The following is a 23,623-nucleotide window of genomic DNA, read 5'->3' as shown; positions in this document are numbered from 1 at the left end:
TATTACCTGTAACCTTCACCTAAGCTTGGTCCCTGCTCTTTTTACTTGTTTACTATTGCGCCAAAAGCAGGTGGGTGATAAGCCATTGATTATCTGATGAAAAGATAAACGTGTTGTACAGCTGATATGCTCCATGCCATTTTGTCGGTGGAATATCCATCACAGACCATAAATGTCATTTCAATTTAATCCGTAAATATCGCTTGATTTATTTCTTTATCTCCATTCTTCGCATTTTTTGTGGTTTATCCTCAAAGTGTTTCTTTTCTGCCGAAGAAAAAAAACAGGAGGACTTAACTGTGTAAATTAAAATTTTGTTTGAGTGTATTTACAGGGTATTTTGGTGCCTTGTTCAGTAACAAATAATACATTAATATAGTTTTAATCCCCGTAAAATGCACCAGTGTAGACTGCATAGTTATTATATGTATATAGTGACTGATATCGGTGGATTCCATATGGGAATCTGAGAGTACCCTACATGACATAGTCTGTACAGTGTGGAACACAATGGTTAGTGGTCGAAACACAAGTACCATTACACGCATGCTTTAGACGTCAGCACCTCGCCCAGATAATGAACTGAGCAACATCTTTTGCCGTCCGCCATACGTCACTCAATTACACTTGCTCGTGGTGACAGCGTTTATTATGGGGTCCTCACACTCTTGAACAAGTGATTAGAATCTATAAGCAGAAGGAGACCCATAAACGTATTGATGTTAAGTTCTACAAAACAAGTGCACGTACACCACAGTCAGAGTTGCACAGAGCGTACATTGCTTTCCCATGCGTATAGCTAGATTACATTCAAATGTGTTATCGTCTAGGGCCGTTATGGATGTAGATGCTGAATTTAGAGGAATGTCAGAACGTAACGAATACGACATGACAGGTTATTGCCATCCGAAAGAATTTGCACAATTTATATATCAAAGAAAAATTTCTAAACTGGAATCAGTGGTATAATAGGTCATTGCAACTGTTTAATGATGTCTGACCACACAAGCAAATGTTTAGTAAACACTCACGAGTAAGATGTTTATTTATTTATTTGGTTGGTGTTTTACGCCATACTCAAGAATATTTCACTTATACGACGGCGGCCAGCATTATGGTGGAAGCAAAGTGAGCAGAGTCCGGGGGAAAACACACCAACATCCGCAGGCTGCTGCATGACCTACCCACGTACAGCCGGAGAGGAAGTCAGCATGAGCAGCACCTTACATCGACCGCATAAGTGAGAGGCTTATGTGTCATTGCACCGCGTCAGTCACGGATCCTGGACGAATAAGATAGGAAATAAATGAATGTAAGCCAACTTAAATGGCTTAGTAAATGTTTCTATGGGCTGTTGGCATCTCGTAAGTAGGTAGTGAATCAGCTTTACCAATATGTACACAGACACCACAAGATTATAGATCTTCGTCGGCAATGTCAACTACTTTGATTCGATTTTGTTTCCGGTACCACTTTCTGTCACTGTGAGCACACCACCCTATCCAGTGGGAAACTGCCACCAGTCCGTGTTGACCAATCTCTTCATACTGTAACGAGGGAAAGTCAGCGTAAGTTAACATGGTAGGCACACAATCCGGACAGACTGTGTGTAGTATAATCCCGAAAGGATTGTTACATGTCCTACATCTCAGAATCTCATAATGATATACGCATTACGTTCTCATTTCAAGCTGTTGACTTTATAACAATGAAGGAAGTTCGTCTGTGCTAGGCCAATCGAGTGTAACATCTTGAGAATGCAATAGTCTGTAATTACAGTGAAGCGACTGATTAATGGTACTACTGATTTGGGTAAATAGTGCGCTGTTAGAGTTCAGTAGGGCTGACCCTATTTTAGGATTATCGCCGTCGTATAAGTGAAATATTGCTGAGTATGGTGTAATTCACCAATGAAATAAATAAATATTTTAGGATGTAAGTAGCAGTGCAACATAAACAAGCAGTATTATAACCTATCGCATAACCTCGAACTCTTCCTGAAAAGGCTAACAAGTAGTTAAAGTTGTGATTGATGACGTTATAAGGTTTTGCACTCGGTTTACGGTTAAGTACCAGGTTATGTCAAAGACATTGGCGTCAGAAAGTTAAATTAGTAGATAATAAGCAACGTCAACCAGTAACAATCCCTCCGTACCAAGAAGCGCCAGGGACATTTAGTTGTGACTGATAGCCCTGATGCCACACGATAACATTCAGAGAGAGACAGGATGAGCTTGCAGTGCTAATCTCTATATCAGCATGACACCGTGGTTAGTATTCTGTTAGCGGGGCACATGTTACCACGGAGCAGACAACATGAACCAGGGAAAATAACCCCCGGCCATAAAGTCACCTTGCGTAAATTGCCGCCAATCACGTTAAGGGTTTCTGACCATTAAACCTGGAAGTCGACGTATCTGTTTCAGTGCAGTACACTACGGTCTCTAGACCGTTGTGACTGATTGAACATTCGCATATGAACTTCACGACTATTACAGACTGACTTTAATGGGCACTGTGCATTGATCATGCAATGTACAGGTGAAAAAGAATTAGATAACTTACAACGAGTGAATGTTTCATTGCTTACGTCTAGGGCTATAGCCCATCTTTTCTCTACAGGCCGTGTGGTTGTGAAATAATTACGTCGTCGTTTTGATATTACCTGACAATGCATCTCCTAATGGGGAAAGCCACTGGCTTGCCAGTAATTGTCTAGCAACCATGACTTTGGGCAATACGAGATTCTGGTCAGTTCATTGCTATTGATTGTTTGGGAAACTGGTTCAACATGTGTCGTCTTTTGACCAAAATCGCGATCTGAATGCGCCATTGTCTGTAGGTAAATGTTAACTAAATAGGCATCTATTTGTCATTCTCTTAGAATATAAAGAAGCGTTTTAAATCTCGTTTCAAAGCGAAAAAACTTTGTGAATGTGTTTGATTAAATTGTAATCGATTTCACAATCGGTGTAAGAGAATGTTCTCCTTTGGGCGTAGGATTTGTCTTTTTGTTATTTTTAGTTACATTTGGCGGGATTCTTTTGGGCTATGCTATGGTTCATATTAAGCGGCGTCTAACCTGTGAAAGGAAGTCCACCCTCTCTCAGTGTACATCTTATTGAGCAGGGCTGCTCACTCAGTTACAGCTCTAACTAGCCTACAGCATGAGGAGTAAACCCAGAACTGCCATGGTAGTGTGATAGTTGGCAAATGGTCACACGTAACTAGTGAAACTGAGCGTTTTGTTAAGCAAGTTCCCTCAGTTAGACACTTCCGCTGAAAGAACGACGGGCTCCTAAGGAATCTTATCTCTTATCCAAGCCGCGTTTGTGCTTTACCGTGCCGTCGTCGAATAGGAAATCACTGTTATCGATTGAGCGTTCCTGTTTGACTGTCTGATCAGCGCGCTGGCCACGCGCCCGTACTGAAAAAGTGTGTTCATACATATATATCAAGTCCGCAGTTGGCTGTCAACTTTCAGGGAGCCGGACGTTGTCGCTTACAGTTACTGTTTGTAAACTACCACACTGTCGTCACTGCTCCGGTTTTACTATCTATGCAGTAGTCTTTTATGTACCATGCTGCTAGAGGGCAAGTGGTCTTCAGTGATCTTCATACACAGCTAAACGAGTAACAATATTTTCATCGAGAATAGAATAAAGCAAGGGAATTTAAAACCGTCAGCCGTATTACTTTCACTATTTATGTGCCAGTGGACTTTTGTAAAGTGCAACATGATTTGACCGTAAATCCATTGTTATGAGAGAAATTTCGTAGTCAGCACAGGACATTAAAGACGTAGTATTGCTCGGTAAATCAAGGTAGATGACGTTGGGAATCGCAAACGATGAAATGAAGATGGCCTTGAGCTTCTGCTGTTCAGTAAAGAAGGAATTATCACGATATCTGGACACCGTTCAGTTCACTGAAATGGTATACCATGGCGCTTGGAGCCAGCTTGGAGAGCTCTTGTAAGTATGACAAAGTGTCCCAAACATCTTTTTGGCTCTTACGAAAGCTTCACACCGCCAGCCTGGATGGATCATTAAAAGTCCACTAGTTCTTCAAGACTATAGGTTTTGGGCCTTATTGTTTTCCTCTCAAGACACGTCAAGCACCACCCAATTACTTAAAGGTTGTGCATTTCAGCAATAAAACAGCCGTTATCCAATACTTCCTACTCCATTCATAACCCTCATAACCCCCTCCCTCCCTCCATCGCTCCGATCGTCGCTCAAAACCCTTATCACACCATCACCTCACCCTTCTTTAAAATATGAATACTTGCCTTATGAACGCGAAAACGTGTGTTGTGATATCATGCTTTGATGGAAATAAACCTAGTTTGTCAAGAAGCCTATTCCTTGGCCTATACTTGAGGTAACACAGTTGCAAAGTCATATATTTTTGATTTTTTTTCAAAGAGACAAGAGACAGAAATTATTCTGTTATCACAACACATTATTCAGTTAAATGTTGCAAAATATTCGATTAATTGAACGTAAGGATTCTTTTAAACTAACGGGGTATTATGTTGAATATAACACAGTATTATGTTATAATAACAGAGTACACTGAAGCATCCCTCAGACAACAGACTTTGTGTTAAAATTAACAGATTATTTTTTAAGTGTACATCCATCACAATTAACTATTGCCCGGGTATTCTTAAATAAATGTAAAAATAGCTGGTTATCAGCCAAACACATAACACAATAGGTTACAATCAATCTAATTCAATCCAAAGGCAGCAACATGATAATCTCCCTATCGTTTACTATTTGCAATCTTTGCCACATCCTCATTTTCACGAGGATTTAACACGTTTACATTGAAGCGATTTCCATTACTGCGATTAATCACGGATTGAAACTCGACCAGATTATGGAGCCGAACCCTTCGCAACGGATTTTTCTCACAGCATGGGGAAACAATAGCAGGAGAACGTTCTACAGCTCGATTTACCTCAAAGGCTGATAACCTTCTTTTATACAAATAGTAGCCCACAATATTTAGTTTACTTAAAGCGTTCTTTATCATAAATAATGTGTGCGTCACGCAAAAAAACCAATAGAAAATTGTGCTCAAAAATAAAACATTTTTCATCAGGTGGGTTTTTGAGACCAAATCATCTTTCAAGTTTTTCATATTTCTGGAGAGCCTAAAATCCCACAAAAACTTATTAAAAAGATCCTGAAGTAAACAGTTGTTCAAAATGTTTTCTAAACGAAATATGTATCGATGTTTTAAATATGTTTATATATGCGTACATTTCATCCCGGTGTACCCTAAGGTGACTTTGTGTATATTTCCGAGGAGTGAAACTTACATCGCCAGCTCGGAATCACGGGCGTTACTGTCAACCCGTCCGCCCTGAGAAGTTACACTTTCACAGGCAGTTAGGGAACAACCATCGTCAGCATGCCGTGCCCACTACAACTTGTCACTTATCGGACTGTCGTCCTTCGACTGGTGAATTCATCTTAGCTGTGGATTCCATTTTTAAGTGGACTAACTCGCCTTTGAAAGCCGGAATTGTTCAAATGTGTGTATTAAACTTATTCAACCGTGTTCGTGGTTCTTTGGCCTTGTGCAAGGCCTATCGCTGATATGAGAGTTAAACAACCTAGTGTTTTCTCATCTTTACTCTCTGATAATGGTACCCTTACACTTGTACAACAGAATGTCGTTCTGTCGATCTTGTCATGTGCATTAGAAGCACTGTTACTTGAAGACCACAATGGGATATCTAGACCATACAGTTGTGTTACGGTACACATCAGAGACACTGACAACTGAATATGTTTATCTGATACAAAAGTTTTCTAAATGTACTTTTCAAAACTCACAATGTTCTAAAATGAATTTTTTAATCCATTTTATCGAAGCGAGTACGCACCCATGTGTCAACTTGTATAGTGAGAAAGAAACCACTTTGGCAGCATAGTTTGAATTCCTATTATTTACTTCTGACTATTACGGTAAGTTCGCACTTTTATTTATATTTTACAACACTTACTTTCTTCTCTCATTACTTTGATGAAATATTCTCATGACATTACCCTCAGCCATTGTGTAAGTGATACCGAATCCACCCTCAAATCAGTTGGAGGAAATGTCATTAGAAAAAAAGGTTAGAAATGTATTAACACGTACCCGATACTGTTAAATATGAGAAATATACGATAGTGTAAAAAAAATAGAGCGTCGATTTCATTGGATAAGTTGTTTGTTCGCTAATTATAGAATCTTGCGATTCAAATGTCAAATCACTGTCCAAATGAGGTGACACCGGCACACCTTGCAACGGCAATAAAGATGGCTTTATAGTCACTGTCACAACAAAGACACCATGGTTTTATTTATGCATTTATTTATTTAATCGGTGTTTTATACTGTACTCAAGAATATTTCACATATATCATGGTGGGTCAGCATTATGGCGTGAGAAATCGTACAGAGCCCGATGGAAAAAACCTGCATCTGTACCTTGAGGACAGACCTTTCCACGCGGCCAGATTTATTGTAGGATGATTACTTCCTCTTAGACAACTTCTCATTCGTTATCGGAAGGAGAATTCATCAGGCTCGCCTCTCAGTCAGACGCCAATGCCGACAGCTGGATGTGATTCATAGACCTGCCCTAATCATTGATTTAGATCAAACACTGGGACAATCCCATGGGTAACCATTATGTATAGCTGGATAGAGGAACGTCAAGACTGGTGTTGTTTTAGTGGCCACCCTAATGAGATTTTTTCCGCAGGATTTTGAGTAGAAGGATCGTTCAAACTTTCAAACGGATCTTTTTGGGGAACTTATTCGTACCAATTTTACACTAGTACCATTCAGTTCGTTACTCCTTCTGTGTGCCAACCTGATCCAATCAAATGTAAAATGGTGAAAATCCTATTTGAATCTTCTTTTTGATCAAACAAGATGGAAACGAAACATTTTACAGTCGCCGTGTGAAAGATGAAAATCATTAAAATTCGTGTCAGCTTATATTTAGGATAGGGCGGTTTTATGAAATAAGCAATACAGCTACTATGCACGTCGTGATCCAGCGGGTGTATTGACATCCTTCGGGAAAGGCAAAGGAGAAGTTAAGAAGCTGTGACTGGTGAAAATATGTTAAAGATTTGACATCACGCAGACTGTTTTAGTTGTGATTGATATCCACGTTAAGCCTGACGATGGGGTTGATAGAACACCGATGGGATAAGCTTCCAGCGCTACCTATTCATCATTTTGTAGGGAATTAAGATCTGTCTCAGCCTGACATCGTGGTTGGGGTTCTGTTTGCAGAGCACACGATACCAAGGATCAGACGAGATGAACCAGGAACATTACCCCAGGAACATCCAGATCACCGTGTCTAAATGGCCGTCAGTCACATTAAGGAATTACAGGTCTCCGAACCACCTATCTACGTATGTGGCTTAGTGTAATATACTGCCGTCACTGTAACTTAGTAATGGATGGTCATTCCTTAAGAGTACATCAGGACTGGAATTTAACTCAAATGACTACGAATTTTTCTCGCCGCGATTCAGCCCCGCATTAATTGCATGAATACACAGGCATTTCCGTTTGATCATCCGATGCAAGGAAGAAAAGGAATTCAAATGAGTTACAACACGGGAATGTTTCACCACCGATTACGCCTGTAGGAAGCCCATCTCTTCCCCCAAAGCTCACGTGGTTGTATTAGTGAGTTAATTGCAACCTCGGGGCCATTGTAGTTTTGATTGTATGCAATTAAGTCCTCCTTCGGTGACAATCAATTTCCCAAAGTGGAGGTTATTGACTGCTCAGTTATTATCTACAAGGCATAGCTTTGGGAGAAAAGGATTCTGACCAGAGAGTAGGACAGAACAGTCGGGTTGAGTTGAGTCACGTCTTCAGCTCTAGACTGTGCTGAAGTTTATTGTCTAATACTTTTTATTTTGTTTTTGGCTTGCTTTAACAGTGTTGTCGTCGCAGAAGAAATCCATGTCATCAACTGATTAGCTTTGTTTACCAGTAAGATCAGCGCGTTTGCCACGCGCCTGTGGGAAAAAAATGCAATACCTATATATCTTTTGTCTCTCGAGTTTGAAGACGAGGTAGACTTAATGTTTGTACTTTATTTGTTCGTATTAACAAACGTTTTTCCATTCCATCTTTACTGCTGGAACTTTCAAATGCATAAACCAATACTTCTTTTTATTCCAAGCACACAAGTGTATAAGCGCTGTGAGTGAGCATGATGCAGGGATCTAGAAAACTGACAATGAAATTTGATGCATTGCGTTAATGTCCTTGACAACTTGGATACCTGTCAAACTGAACAATCAAATACCGACTTTGGCGATTCTGACACAAGTGCATGAGTTTTTAGGCTTCACTCTTTAATACCGATAAGATTATAACTGTAAAGCATTTTAAGTTGTTAATAAAAATAGAGAGAGGATGGAAGTAACGTTAAGAAGTAATAAATCATTTTAATTTATATATGGAACTGATTTTATTGAAGAAATCTGATTATTCTTGCAGATAAATGATGATAAAATGGGTTTTGGACTTATTAGTGTGTGAAGTAATGTCATTTACTGAAGAAAATACAGAAACAAAAGAGCTCTTCTTTTGCATTAGTGTTTATGGAATTTCCTTGTACGTGTGCTATTCACAGTAAATATCCTGTCACATTAGTACTGAGCTTTTTTTGCTAGACTGTTTTCAATAGAGACATTACTCGGGCACTTTCACAGCATGCTACATATTCGCAAGGTTCAAATCTCAGCCTGTGGTATTATGGTTAGACAAAGTGGTCCTCTGACAACGAATGAAGTGTCTTGCTTAAAGAGTCATGAGGTTTCGTTGGTGCTCGAAGTCACCAAAATCAATATATAACAATATATAAATTTACAGACATAAGGCGCGTCACGATTGCTTATAAAATACGCTGCAATATGGCGATGGAGCCAGCTGTGACCATCTGAGAGATCTTGTTAATAGTCACAGATACCTTTTCATTTCTTTATGTAAAACCCCAGATAGAGAGCTTCCAACTTCTGATTGTAGAAATACTAATGTGCTGACAGGTCGATAGTGATATAGGACGGTTACCTGTGCGTATCTGCTTTAACTAACTTTTACGAATGTTACCATAATCAGTCTCGTTAGATTGCCAAAACGCCTTCAATTCCTCAAAATTAAAGAGGAGGCCATTTTCATCTCAAGACCCATCAATTCCATTCATTTACTTCGGCACTTATCGCTGTACATTTGAGCGAATGTATTCAGTACACAGTTTGCTTGTGGTTTATCTACACATTTAGTTGGGGTTATGCATTCTGATTTTCTCGGCTAATGTCTAGACCCGTTTAGTCTCCATATATGCATCTTCATTACTGTCTCCTTATCCGAACTGGCAAGTCACAAAATGACTCTTTAGGACGCAAATTTGGCAGCTTGCCAAGCCAATAAATTAAGCGTTTAGCAACCAGCTACCAATTTAGTGGTAAATCCTGGAGATAAATCATTACCAGCATCCCGCTCATTAAGCTATAGTAACATATATAAACTTCGATTTGAAAGCGGTTTTCTCCACTTAAGGTTTCAAACGTTTTATTTATGGTGACAAAGAGAATATTAATATCGCTTATCTCGTTCACAGTCGCCTGAAAATCTGCGCATGCGTGTAGTGAGTGTTGTGTAGGGATTACAGTGGTGTCGCAGCAAGTATAAATCTACCTCACAACTAGATATGGGTTGATTACAATCTCAGGGGTCGTGATAGATCATAATTTTCTCACATGCGCACGCCTAAATTAATGCGATCCTTATATCGCAATATTATAATCCCCTGTTGTAAACATAGATAAGGTCCAGTGGGGTTTGAAACGATGTAACACTCTTCCATTGCATTGATTTCAATTCTTGTCATAAACAACAGGTTGAAACTGTGTGCCTGATATTGAAAGTTTCTTCTCGAGCAACGAGGAAAAATTGGTTTTCCCAAGTGATTTACCTCTACAGCAGATTGATAGGCTGTCAAGCAAATAGTACCAGACAGCTTTTATTTTACTTAACGAATTCGGTATATCATTTACCAGACGGGTCGTTTACATTAGGATTCCGTGCTTTCGATTTCTCACGGGCATTGGGAGGCACAGTTACTTACGGATCATGATGAGAAAGACAATGCGAGTCGTAATGCGGTACGCATCAAATCAGCTTAGCCGACACCCAAACAGGCCTCGTCTGAAATCTGTACCATGTTATCAAAAGACCGCGACAGTCAAATGTATTTATTTAATGCAAAAGCTTTCAAGATGTGCTAGACAGGCCTATAAGAGGTTTTTAAATTCAGTTAATCGTGAATAATAAAAGTGTCTATGCGATTCGTGGATACATCACATAGCTGTTTCAGTGGTGGGCGACGGCAGCGCTACCGCCGTTCAATTTTCCTATTAATTACCCTGAGGCCTTCATGACGTTCTACAAGTGCATGTATTACATGAACGTAGACAACAGTCACAATGATAAATAGGGCAATATGTTACAGGCTAATCCAAAGCAAATGATGGCGTATTTGCAATCTATATATAATAGCTGCGAAAATGCTCAGGGAGAAGACAAATAGTCCCATTCAGGAAGCATTCACCTTACCTTCTTTGTTAATCCCACTGTCTCGGTTTGTTTGTCCATATTAATCATACAGACAGGGTGGCCTCGCAGTAAGTCAGAGACCTGGATTCAATCCCAAGTAAGGGTAGATCTGAGATTTTAATAAAAATTTAGGAAGGTAAACAATTGTATGTATTTATGCTTGGGGTTTTACGTCGTACTTACTAATGTTTCAGTCATATAACGACGAGGAGCCAATAGGATGTATGCACTTATACTGTGTCTTCTTGTGGTGGGGCGTGTCCATGCCGCCAATGTGCTGGCGCTGTGAAGTATTGTGCCGAATGCACAAGACATGACACATCCAGTCACATTATACTGACATCAGGCCAACCAGCTCTGTTTCCTTGCTCTTGGGTCTGTGCTGAAAGCCAAGGGAAGCAGCAAGTATCATTTATGGACCCGATCCGTAAATATTGACCGACCTGGTGTAAGTATGATATGGTCCGGTTGAGTGTCAAGTCTAGTTACGTTGACATAGCGTCCCAGTGAGGCAGCTCTATAAATGCACTGGCCTTTGCCTCAGTGGAGTAAACAAAATATCACTTAATACATTTGACTAAATGTTAATCATTGATATGAGCCTTGCAGGATAAGATGTAGAGCCTGTAATTTTCTCGGATTGTAAGAGCTTGGCTTTGTTTTTAAATACACGCAGAAAATCGTGCTTTTCGGATTATTTTTTTTTTAGTTAAAGCTTACATTAACACAGCGGAATGACGTTAAGCTATAGGAGGTCACCGCCATCCGGATCTCATTTGATCAGCTGTCATGCAGTGTGACACAGTAGTGAATCGAATGTAATCTAAGCTATTCTCCAATCGGAGGCAGTTTGACTCTGCAGTATCTTTAACGTCCAATTAGGTCACTTTGCTATCTTGACATTGAGCCTTCTTTGGAATGATTAGTCACCACAAGAAGACATTCTCTTTGTTAACGTAGACAATAGTGTGAATATGGCTGTGTTAACAAAGGAGAGGAGTATAGAGACCTTTACGGCATATATTCCGTAAACAAATCAGCCATTAGTGGAATAACCTGTACCATTAGGACTGCCAGATGTTTAACTGAATTATGATCTGAAAAGTTAGTTCGTGTTAAAAATAGGAATGTACATAAATATTTATTCAACGTGTAAAACAATGGTTGCTCCTCGCCATACAACAATGTTTTAGCACATCATTTATTGACAGTTCGCGCATGCGATAAGAAGGCAATGAATGGCTGTTGCGCCACCCTTGGGACATTAAGATATGGCATGAGACATTGGGGAGACCACACCTCTTGAACAATCTGGCATCGGTATAACTAAATCAAAAAATGCTTCATTCTCCATGCCTCACCCAATGGACCGTGTATCCGTGGCATGCGAGCCATTGTCAGTTAACCAAGATGCGCAGAAGAGCAGAAACCCAACCAAGAACGCATAGTTTGTATGGGAGTTGGAAAGCGCTATAATGCCCTTCACTTGGCACCCAACTCCGATAAACCTGCGAATGAATCAATACAACACCTGCCAGTGGCAGCTGTGTGTCCTCACGAACTGTATATTTGACAATGATACCGATTTTCAAACAGTATTTGAGGGTAATTGTAGGAAATGATTCCCCCGTTCTCCGGATCCACAGCTCATGTTGATGTGGTTGTGTCCTAGTCAGATCAACTGTTGTTTTCAAAACCCTACTGACAGGCGTAACAGGGCGATAAGAAAAAACTAGGCCATCAACGGAAGAAATAAACCATTAAGCGTTCTGGTAACAGGTTGGATTATAATGGAGAACTCGTAAAACTCCTTATCGCCTTTAAGAAAGGATACAAATCTCCGGTCTTCTTCATTTAAGTAAAAATTCGCGAGCATGAAACAACAATCAAATAAATAAATGTTTTAAAATTGCTACTATGTGAAGGCACAATTCTTCAAACAAATTATAGTTTAAAACGAAATGAGATGAAACCAGTATATATCTTTATATGCATGAGATAACTATATTTCTCTTCTGCATTGAAATCGTCGAGACACCATCCGAAAATCGCTCGTTTGTATTCTACTGGTGTGGATTGTCAAATATCGTGCAAAATTTCCTCCACATACCATCAGAGTAAAAGATAATGTCACACTTGTCCAGAAATGATTGAAATCAAAGTTGTATTTGTTTCATTGGAAAGCAACCCACGGATCATGTACAAAGTTAAAATTATAACACAGCCATGAACCTTCACTTCAAGTGTGTCAATTTCATCCAGGTAAGTAGACCTCTAGACTAGCATGATCACCACGCATGATATTCTTATTACCACATCAAACATACATTCAGATGATGGAGCCACAAACTATATGCGCAGTTTAAATCCATGAAATTCATCGTCTCTTTCAAAAGTAGTTCGATCAATGTCGCTAGAGCGTTATCACGAAGACGCCGAGCATGAAACCCTAACGAGGGAAGCTCCCAATTTGGAAATATGGCAGTTGTAAGTTTTGATGCTTTGGGCAAGACCCGAATCGGAATTAAACTCCAGAAGGAGACAGCGTTGATTGTCATTGACTCACATACACTATGACAACTGTGCAATTATCCTATTATAGTGTGGTGTGTATATTAACTTTCACGTGGATGATAAACACCACTAACACAGAATGACAATATTCCTGAAATATCGTTAGTTGAAAATCTATCCCAGCCGACAATATGACGACTGGAAATAGCAGATGGCCGTAACAGCCAGTAAATTTTACACTCATCGATTGGCAGCAAACACAGTTGTCCGCTCATTGATGACATCCACTGTCCCAGACTGAATGCCATTTGTTAAAAGTACAAACTTTTTACATGGTGAACGATAGGCACAACAATATGGCCACAAAAGTTATATTATTTTATGTACATGTGCTCAGCCGAAAACCACTCTAGGTCAATATCTTGTGAAGGCAAATGCCCTCGTTTATGTCAGACCACTGTTCACCACAAGCAAATTTTGTACAGAAATCTTGAACAACGCCCAGGTTACTTGGTTTACCGTGAAGGGACAGTAAGTGATGTAAGAAAACACAAAACTCTGCCCCAGCCTTTATTTCTATTATATGTTATACATATGCTTTATCTTTAACAAAAGTATGCACGACATGATTCTAACCAACACCAAAAACAATTTTATTGATGAATGTTGACTAAATAGTTCCGCATGTGAACAGAAGTCGTGAGGCTAAGCCTACGCAAGCCTACGTACGGCGTACGGGTTCCAAAGATCAAGCTTGTCTGGTTGTGGCAACTGCGCAAAGAACGGCACATGCACACCGTCAATGACGGTCCTCTCTCAAAGATGTTATACCACTGTCCAAAAGTACCATCACAGCGTTCAAGGCCGCTGTTGCCGTGTTGTTTTATACACCTTGCTTAAAACCAATTTCCGCCGCCAATTTTACTGACTTCATACTACTTTCCCAATCAGAAACAGCGTTCTAACTCGATCTATATATTGTCCAGACAAAGTTAATCAACTGTGAAACAAAGATAGGCGCAGTGGCCATACTGTCTTAAACACGTCATTGAAAGCGAATCACAACAGTTCGTTTATTAATGTCACTTTACCTGGTTCTAGAGTTATTGACTAGGTACCGTTTGTACGACGGGACGAGGAAATGACAGACAGCAGTAATCCCTGTTCCCCTAAACGTTGCGGGCAGGAAACAAAAGGAATACATGAACTTGCTGTAAACAACGTTACAACTTGGTAAAATAGATCATTTCGTGACATATAGTCTGTCCTGTGAGCTTAGCACAAATTTTTTATGGTTATGTGCAGGTCGATACATTTCTCCAAATGATCTATCTTATACTTTTCAAATAAACTCTTTGATCTGCCTTCTTGAAAAGCAATACTATCTGGCCTACTATTTAACAACAGTTCCAACGATTGCTTTGTGGGTGGAGATATGACATAAATGTTACATAAACACACACGACAGACATGGAATAGCCATGTTTTCCACTCGGAATCATCTTTTTTATTTCACCGAACGCTTCTTTCTTCACAGCCAACATCATTCTACATCCTGTAAACGTTAATATCAACATTCTTGATTAAATTTCTGTGACAACCTATTTTACCTATGTATTTGTTTATTGCATTGGCATTTTACGCTGTAACCAAGGATATTTCATTTATACGATGGCGGCCAGCATTATTGTGGGAGGAACCGACAGCCTGTTTTAATTTGGTGTTATTGATCGAAGAATATCTTACAAGCTCCACTCCTCGTATCTTCCTTATAATCAAAAACTCTTGAAAACATGTAATATCTACATCTCGTTAGGTTCATGACAGAAGCTAATGCGCAGAATTACAAAATATGACATGAAGTAAGTATTCTTATGTGAGCTAAGTTTTCAGTTTGGCCGAATGAACACACTCATGTTCCACTCACATTAAAACATATGTTAAGAACATTAACATTACCACGCACATGTAAAAATGTTCGTCAGTAAGATGCCAAAAGTCAGTGGTTTATCCTGGGCTGACCTACTTCATCCACCCAATAACTGATAGCCACCGTACATCTATAAGTGAAAAACTTGTGCAGGCGTCCATAGTCGAGGTGGTTAGCGTGTCAGCGCGGCGTAGTGAACTAGGAGCTTCTCGCTAATCCGGTAGCTATGAGTTCAAGTCCAACTCATATTGGCTTCCTCTCCTGCCTTACGTGCGAAGGTGTTCTAGCAGCCTGCAGATGGTCGTGTGATTTTCCCCGGGCTCTGTCCGGTTTCATCGACCATAATGCTGATCGCCGTCGTATACGTGAAATATTATTGAGTTCGGCGTAAAACAACAATCAAATAAATAAATAAAGAAAGAAAGAAAAACTTCAGTATGGCGTTAAGGGTCAGTCAAATAAATAATTAAATCACCATACAGAAGCTGCTTATTGATATTCAAGAGGTATCTGTGTGAGAAGCAAAAACATGAAAACTGTTTTAATGTGTCACATTTTCTTTTCCGGTGGATATTCAAGTGATTGATTGGTATTTAACAGATATGCAAGTGCGCTTGCACTTAATGATATACACTTCAAGTATAAAACGAACAGTTGCTGTTCTGTGATCATAGCGGGTAAGAGTTCCTTCTATAAAGCTTGTGGACTAAAATACCACAGTGTACTTGCATGCATGTTGATCACATTTTGCACCCTAAATCATATTTTGACATTATTATTATTATTATTATTATTATTATTACGTGTGAATGCCTGTAAGCTACCTGAGAATGGTCATGGGTTTCCCCGGGGCTCTTGCCAGGTTCCCCCCATTCCCGCCGTCGTATAAGGGAAATATTCTTCGGTACGGCGTAAGATACCAACCAAATAAATAAGTAAATAAATATTATTTTTTTCCTAAAACTTCACAATACGAAGTTGATCCCAGACTTGCGAATGTTTACAACCTTATTACAATATGATTCATTTGTAATTGTGTGCATTAAACAGGGATGGACTGACAGTTTAACGATACCTCTAGCCCTGGAAGACTTAAATAAGCTCGGATAATGTTGAAGTAATGGCTTCGCTGAAACACGACCCGCTGTCCACAGAGACATAGTTGGATTGTAGTTTTCTCCCGACTTCCTGAAACATCACAAAGACTTCCCGCCCATATCCTTGACATAATGGTCAATTACACGACTCAAGAATTAAATTTATAGTTAGGCGCTCGAGACCAGATCCGTAATATCTTTACGGAATCGCATTCAGCTTCAGTCCGAGATCGCAATGCCGTATTTAGCCTCAAAATAGATATTCCCTTGCAAGCTATACCTTCGGCTTTTTTTTCTTTGGTAAGACAAAACAAAGCAACTGTTTCAACTAAGCCTGTCGCCACAGGTGAGAGTTTGTAAATTAGATGACGTTTCACGGACAAAGACGTATCACATGTGGGGGAAATGTGATCCCATCCAAGTCTTGAGAGCATGGAGCTGGTGAAATGCTTTGGGTAAATCAAATTCCCACACAGTCAAAACAGGAAACAGGCGACATGATTGACCTTCAGTACATTTAGTGCTTACTGAAACACATCACTGCTTTTTATATCACAGATGTTGAAGTTAATGGCTTCACTTTGTGTATTCTCTACATGTACCACAGCTTAAACTGGTTATAACTATACGCATGTTTAAGCTGCCTCTTAAACATGATCCAAACCATTTGTTGCCGCCATCTCGTTTCGCCAAGAAAAGCATTTCGTGAAGGGTGTTATAATAAATATAATATCATATTATTTTATATTTCTAATTCTACAATCACGTATCTGAAAAGTGGGTTTAGAAATCAAAGACAGCAGACCTCAAGGAAATAGACGGTTTTGTTTTTGTTTTTCTTTCATCATACATGTTTTTCTTTCATCGCACAATGTTTTTCGTTCAACGACTTGCTCAAACAAAGAATGTATAGATCGATCCTTGTAGTTTCAATATGTGGAATGTTCCCGCCATTTAAAAAAACAAACGGAAAATCCCACCAAAACAGTTACGCTTGTCGCTACTTTTATCTAGTATCTAAAACTATGTTCAGTGGTAAAAGGTTACATAGAGGATATTGCACAGTGAAGGTTGAATACCATAAATATTGTTCGAGTGAGCGGTGGAAATGTTAACCTACGAGACGCTAAACATAAGCCGAAAAAAGATTGAGTGAGTGCTCAGGGTTTGATGTTGTCCCCAACAGTTTTTCAGTTAGATGACGACGAAGGAATCCTTGTGTAACAAAAGTACGTGTAACGTGCTTCCGTTAAACATGACGGATTTCATCTCTCTGTTATTCAGTGCTTCTTCATTGAATCGACTTACCGAACGCAACGGCACATCGGTGCCGGTAATGGAAAAATGTTTCAGAAGAACATGTAAGCAACAAGCTTACTGCATGCTACATGTGCTTAAGCGTATTTGTTAACATGATTTTCCTGGCAACTGCCACCACTAGCAAATTTTGTACAGAAATCGTGATCAACGCCGAGGTCACTGGGGTCATGGTGATGAGACATTAATTGATGTCAGAAAACACAAAAACTGTTTCTCAACTTTTGTTTCTAATGATATACACAAGCACATGCATTCTATTTATCTAAAGTATCCACAACATTGTTTCAACCAACACCTGAGACAATTTGATGAATGCTGATTAAGCAGTTCCGCGCAGGAGGTGAGGCTAGGCCTAAACACGCTAGTGGTACTCTTGTGGTAGCAGTGATGTGAAGCGATGTGGAGAGCGGCACATGGTCTGTAAGGAGTATGGTTAATAACATCTGAGTTTGATCTTCCATCGATAATACTGTGTAGTATGACACCGTGGAGGACACCCTGTCAATGGACGGCGAACTGGGAAACGAAAAGTCTTCATAACATCAAAGATAAACGATATGTTCAATAAGCTCTTGATGATTACATTGTATTGACGAATAATCAGATCTATCTCCTTGGAGGTACAAAGTATTGTCCACGTTAGTGTTTGTACTTTTATTCAACCGTTGACATGTCGTCAACAGAGTGGCGTCATTCACAGTCTTTTATGCGGACAAAGAACACAGCCTGTACCGGCATTTTGGTTTGTTACAGCTCTATTGCTGGGTTGAGAAATTAGACTGCGGGAAAAGTGAGATGGAGAGTTTAATCAATGAAGAGCAGGGGTATGAATTATAACGCTTAGATGAACGGTCCCGTGATGATATCATACCGCTGATTATCTGCCAGGTAAAATACCGTCGGCTGGCTGAGAGTGATAGACAAATATCGATGACTGAATCGATTTCTGCATGGCTGATGAAACAAGCCATAGCTGTGAAAATGGCCTTGTCAAATTTATAGCTATTGGGATATCGTTTATACTAGCCAACAGTTATTTACAACCATGGCCCCGGGCTGTGTGTTTGCGGAAATATCCATCATTCTAAATCTTCATAAAAGGAACATTTAAGAGCAATCTAACATAGTTATCAAATTCATCTGCGGTTATATTTAATTCAAAATTCAAACTTGTTAAAAAGTAAAGTGAAAATGGAATATTGGCCAAAGATAATTGCACAGCTTATTCGTTTAAACAGCTCTGTTTGACGGATTGTCTCGACCAATATATGCTTAACTACTCTAGCTAATTTGATTCTAAATTGTTAACTAATTAATTATGAATTGCACAATTGTTTCTTTTAAACACAGTTATGTAATTTCTCCCTTTTTTTGTTTATACTGCTGATTTAAATTATGTAGGTTTCAAAAAGAAACGGGTGTCAGTACAAACTCCTATATATCAGAGCGTAAATAATTCATATATGAATGCGCTTTTTCTCTTCGAGTGAATGAGTGAGTGAGCAAGTGAGTGAGTGCTTGTGGTTTAATGTCGTACTTAACAATTTTTTAGTCGTATGACGACGAAAGGAGACCATAGAGTGTACGTGTAATGTGCCTCCTTGTTGCAGGACGGATTTTCACCGCTCTATTATCCACTGCTTCTTCACTGAGAGGATTTACCGAAGGCAAGTACGCTGCCCCGCCTGAATAATTATGCTGATGTAAAGACGGTCAACCAGTCGTTGTACTATCCCTTAATGCTGAACGCCAAGCGAGGAAGCTATAACTTCCTCTTTTTAAGTCTTAGGTGAGACCCGACCCAGGATTGACCCTGGATCTACCTCTCCCGAATCGTACGCTCTACCAACTGTGCTATCAGTGCCGGTTTTCTCTTAGAAGGCAGTTCGAAAAATGGTTTGCCATTTCCGAAAGATATTGTTTTTACATGTTTGTGAGAAACTGGCCATGTTTTCGATGACACAGTGCAGCTGCATTCGCGTGGATTTCTTTACCTTGACGTCATACCAAAACGATGATCGTGGGCCCCTGGGGAGAAGATTGAAAAGATTTAGTCACAAGGGGCTAAATTAAAGATACATATTCCATATTTTTCAACATGAGAGGTGTTTAATAGATGCAAAAAGTGAAAACAAGTTTTTCAGCATCGAAGATGATTGACGTTGACATATTGGTGTCATTCACAGTTATGTGGCCCATTAACGCCGTATTTACAGGCAATTTTTGTTTGTTAGAGCTAGGTTAAGAAAGTGGTGTGACGGGAAAGTGAGATTGGTGGATTAATGCATTGTAACACCTACATGAGCATCCCCGCAATCACACCATACCCCTGATTATCGTCCAGGTAAAATACCGCCCGCTAGCTTGGATCGAAGGACTGAATCGATTTGTGGATAGTGCATATGGAAGAGTGAAACCACACATGTAAAAATGGCTTTTCAAAGTCAAAATTTAAGGCAAGATTGGTTATAGTGGAGAACACTGCAGGTGTCTACAATTATGGCTCTGGGCTGCACATTTGCAAAAATATCCATCAATCCGCTCTGAGTGCTCACACATATAACTTAATAAATGGATGTTTAAAAGTAACCTGATATATTTGTCAAATTCATCCACATTTGAATACCACAACAATATAAGGAAATATCTAACATAGGGTGTGCGGGATAAGTAGGACCGATTTGACTAATGTAATATACCTGATGTGGACTGGTGCTTCCTGTGAACATCTGATGTGGACACAAGCACGAAAGAAGTAAAGTTGGAGTCCTGTTTGGCTTTCTGTTCCCAGATTATATTACAAACCCATGTATTGAAGTTCGGATTAAGATAGAATATCTTAAGATAGAATGTCTTAATCCCAAATTGAACAGCTCTGTTCTGTACCACCAAGTCAGACCCTTGACATTCCACGACCAATACTGCACTGACCACTTTTTTTCTTTCCGATGCATGGGATGGTCAGCAAACATACACAACTTATGGTCAGTGAAATATCAGGAACGGGTATTAACTGTTTTAATATTTACTTACCGTTAATGTAATGATGCATTTTTAGTTGACGTTACATTTACTATTGCCGATAGTGTGACGTAACGTGTGCTTTTTGTGTTGCCATAGATGTTGTGATGTTATAGATGGTTAATTTGATGCTATATATGTTTATTTGTGGTTAATGCGATGCCAGATGTTTACTTGTGGTTAATATGACGATAGATGTTTACTTGTGGTTATAATGTGATGTTAGATGTTTACTTTTCGTAAAATGACGCTATCTATATGTTTACTTGTGGTTAATGAGATGCTAGGTGTTTATTTGTGGTTAATTTGACGCTAAATGTTTACTTGTGGTTATAATGTGATGAACGATATTTATTTCTGATTAATGTGATGGTAGATATTTACTTGTGGTTATAATGTGATTGTCTTCTTAACAGTGGTTACTATGATGATAGATATTTATTTGTGGTTACGATTTGATGAAATATGTTTACTTATTGATGAAATATGTTTACCTATTGTGGTTACTATGATGATAGATATTTACTTGTGGTTACGATTTGATGAAATATGTTTACCTATTGTGGTTAATATGATGATAGATATTTACTTGGGGTTAGGATGCGATGGAAATATGTTTACTTAATTGATACATATTTACTTGTGGTTACGATGTGATAAAATATGTTTATTTAATTGATACATATTTACTTGTGGTTACGATGTGCTGAAAGATGTTTACTTAACTGATACATATTTACTTGTGGTTACAATGTGATGAAAGATGTTTGCTTAGTTGATACATATTTACTTGTGGTTACGATGTGATGAAATATGTTTACTTAATTAATACATAATACTTTGCTATATCAACGACATAACTAATGTCACCACTGTGTTGAAATATGTATTATTCGCCGACGACACAAGAGTGTGTATCTCATCCAGAAATATAAACGAAGCAGTCACTACCATGTCTGCTGAACTCGAAAAGACTCTTGACTGGACAGGATATCATTAAACATTAACAAAACCTGGTCTTTGGACTAGTATCCTCTTCAGCCGCCGTAACATATTTCGAATACACTCAGATATACACAATTATCCAACCAGAACACAGGGTCTTAACCTATTTAGACCCCTCCAGTCTTCCAACTCGCTTCTCTAATCAACTCGAAATATGATCCCCGGGGAATGCAACGGGCTACCTATTTCTCTCAAATCTATTGACTCAAGTCCAAAATAAAAGATGACTTGATGAACAATTCTGACTTATTTTCAAACATTTAAATGTCTCATAGCCCTGAATCACAGCATTTCTTTTGGCACGTGAAACTGCTTTGTGTTTTTCTTAAATATGTAAAACGTTTACTCTCTTACAACCAGCGCCATCTTTTATACTTGTACTTCCTCGGGATAGATCAAGCCCTTTGTGAATTTATTCCCGTCATGCTTTCTTTTCTGTAAACATGTTTTCTAATTATACTTTTGATGAATAAATACAATGCAATACAGTACAATATAATACAATACAATACAATACTCCTCTGTGGATCGACAACATCACACAATACTCCCTGTTGACGGGAAGTACATGAAAGTCCGAAGAGTTATCCAGACCAAATAAACGAAAGGTTTATATACTGCTTCTCCCCTTGTCTTTGTTCGATCACCTCAAGTTTTCGCTCATATATAGACCGACGGCAAGAATCGTTCTACGTGTATATTGCTCTGGGCTTTCATAACGCACTGGCGTCAAATTGACCAAGATCAAAGCCACGATTAGATTCTAGGAAGACAAAATTTTTCACAGATTTCTTTTCAAGAAGAAGGTGCACAGTTTTTAGGACAACCTGAAGTTGGACATAACTTATGGTAGTATAGATGTGGTAGTATGTCAACTCGATACATCAGTTAGTCCGATACACCAGTTGGTCTGAAAGTTACATTGTACTGTAACCGTACGTTGACACGACATTGCCACTGGGATATAATTGTAAAAAGAAACACTTCAAGTAACATTTGGCCGAAAACTGCATTTTGAGTGCTGCAAATATAAAGATGCAATTGCAAACTCAAAAATTATCATGGTGGAACTTTAATATAATTGGAGATATTTGTTTAAAAATTCCAGTATGTTAAAAAGTAAAATGAAAATGAAATATTGATCGAAGTTAATGGCTGTTCAGTTGTATTTTTGCTCTGATGTTCAACAAAAATAGCTAATTTGATTCTAATTCTTGGTCAGTTTGGATAATTTGCGTGATGGTTTTCTTTCAAGCACAATGTGGTAATTACTGAAATGTTTTATTCACATTGCTGATGTAAGCAGATAAGGCATCAAAAACAAAGCAAAAATGCAGATGTTATGACAGACTCAAATACATCAATGCTTAAATAGTCTATGCCGAGGCGGTTCGTTTATTACTTAGATAAATGGTTTTCACTTTTCCGAACGAGAATTTTTATGCATCTGTACAAAACTGGTGATGTATTCGAACAAAAAGTGCAATTCAGTACTCGCTGGTCTCTCCACACTTGTGTCAAAACAGTAGGTCTCCGGTTGCCAAGAACAATGAACTAAAAAGATTCAGTGAAAAATGGCCGAATATCATTGATTTCACATTCAATACAATAGAGCGACAGATTAAAAGACTTTAAATAAGAGAGTAAGATTTGCCAGATGAAATTGGAACTTACCTGTCTCCGACCGTTTACTCCTCGCAGAGTTTATCAGTAAAAACCAGAGAACTGGCCAGAGTATATCCATCACAAGTCTAGCCTGGCGTGTCACGAAGATACATAGCACAGTCAGTACACATTACACGAGAGAGTCCTTCGCGTCTGACGACATGCACTCTTCTGCTCTGACATACAAAAAATCAACGAATTCAATGACGCCACTGCATTCTTCTTTTTTGTCACATTTTGAGCATCAGGGTTCAAAGAGCGGGACAGAGTAAATTGCCTGTCCAAAGGTAAGAGCCCTCGTCGTTGCGGACAGTCAGTCAGTTACCATCAAATTAATCAGGGCTGAAAGCACCCAATTTCACATCGATTGCTTCACGAGCTTCACAAGTTCGCCAAGGGAGGATAACTAAGC

At 39.0% G+C, this 23,623-nt stretch overlaps 1 protein-coding gene across 1 annotated transcript in view; it reads right to left on the bottom strand.

Annotated features, from left to right (window-relative positions):
- The window catches only part of LOC135475915 (uncharacterized), a 62,206-nt gene extending 38,847 nt beyond the window's left edge, over window positions 1–23,359 (bottom strand). Inside the window, exon 1 of the mRNA XM_064755876.1 lies at window positions 23,221–23,359. The gene's annotated coding sequence lies outside the window, so the exon portion shown is untranslated. The remainder of the gene's footprint in view (window positions 1–23,220) is intronic.
- Between the last annotated feature and the right edge of the window lie 264 nt (window positions 23,360–23,623).

The sequence above is a fragment of the Liolophura sinensis genome, chromosome 9 (assembly GCF_032854445.1).
Source record: "Liolophura sinensis isolate JHLJ2023 chromosome 9, CUHK_Ljap_v2, whole genome shotgun sequence".
NCBI lineage: Eukaryota > Metazoa > Mollusca > Polyplacophora > Chitonida > Chitonidae > Liolophura > Liolophura sinensis.
This window is presented reverse-complemented; position numbering and strand designations above follow the sequence as displayed.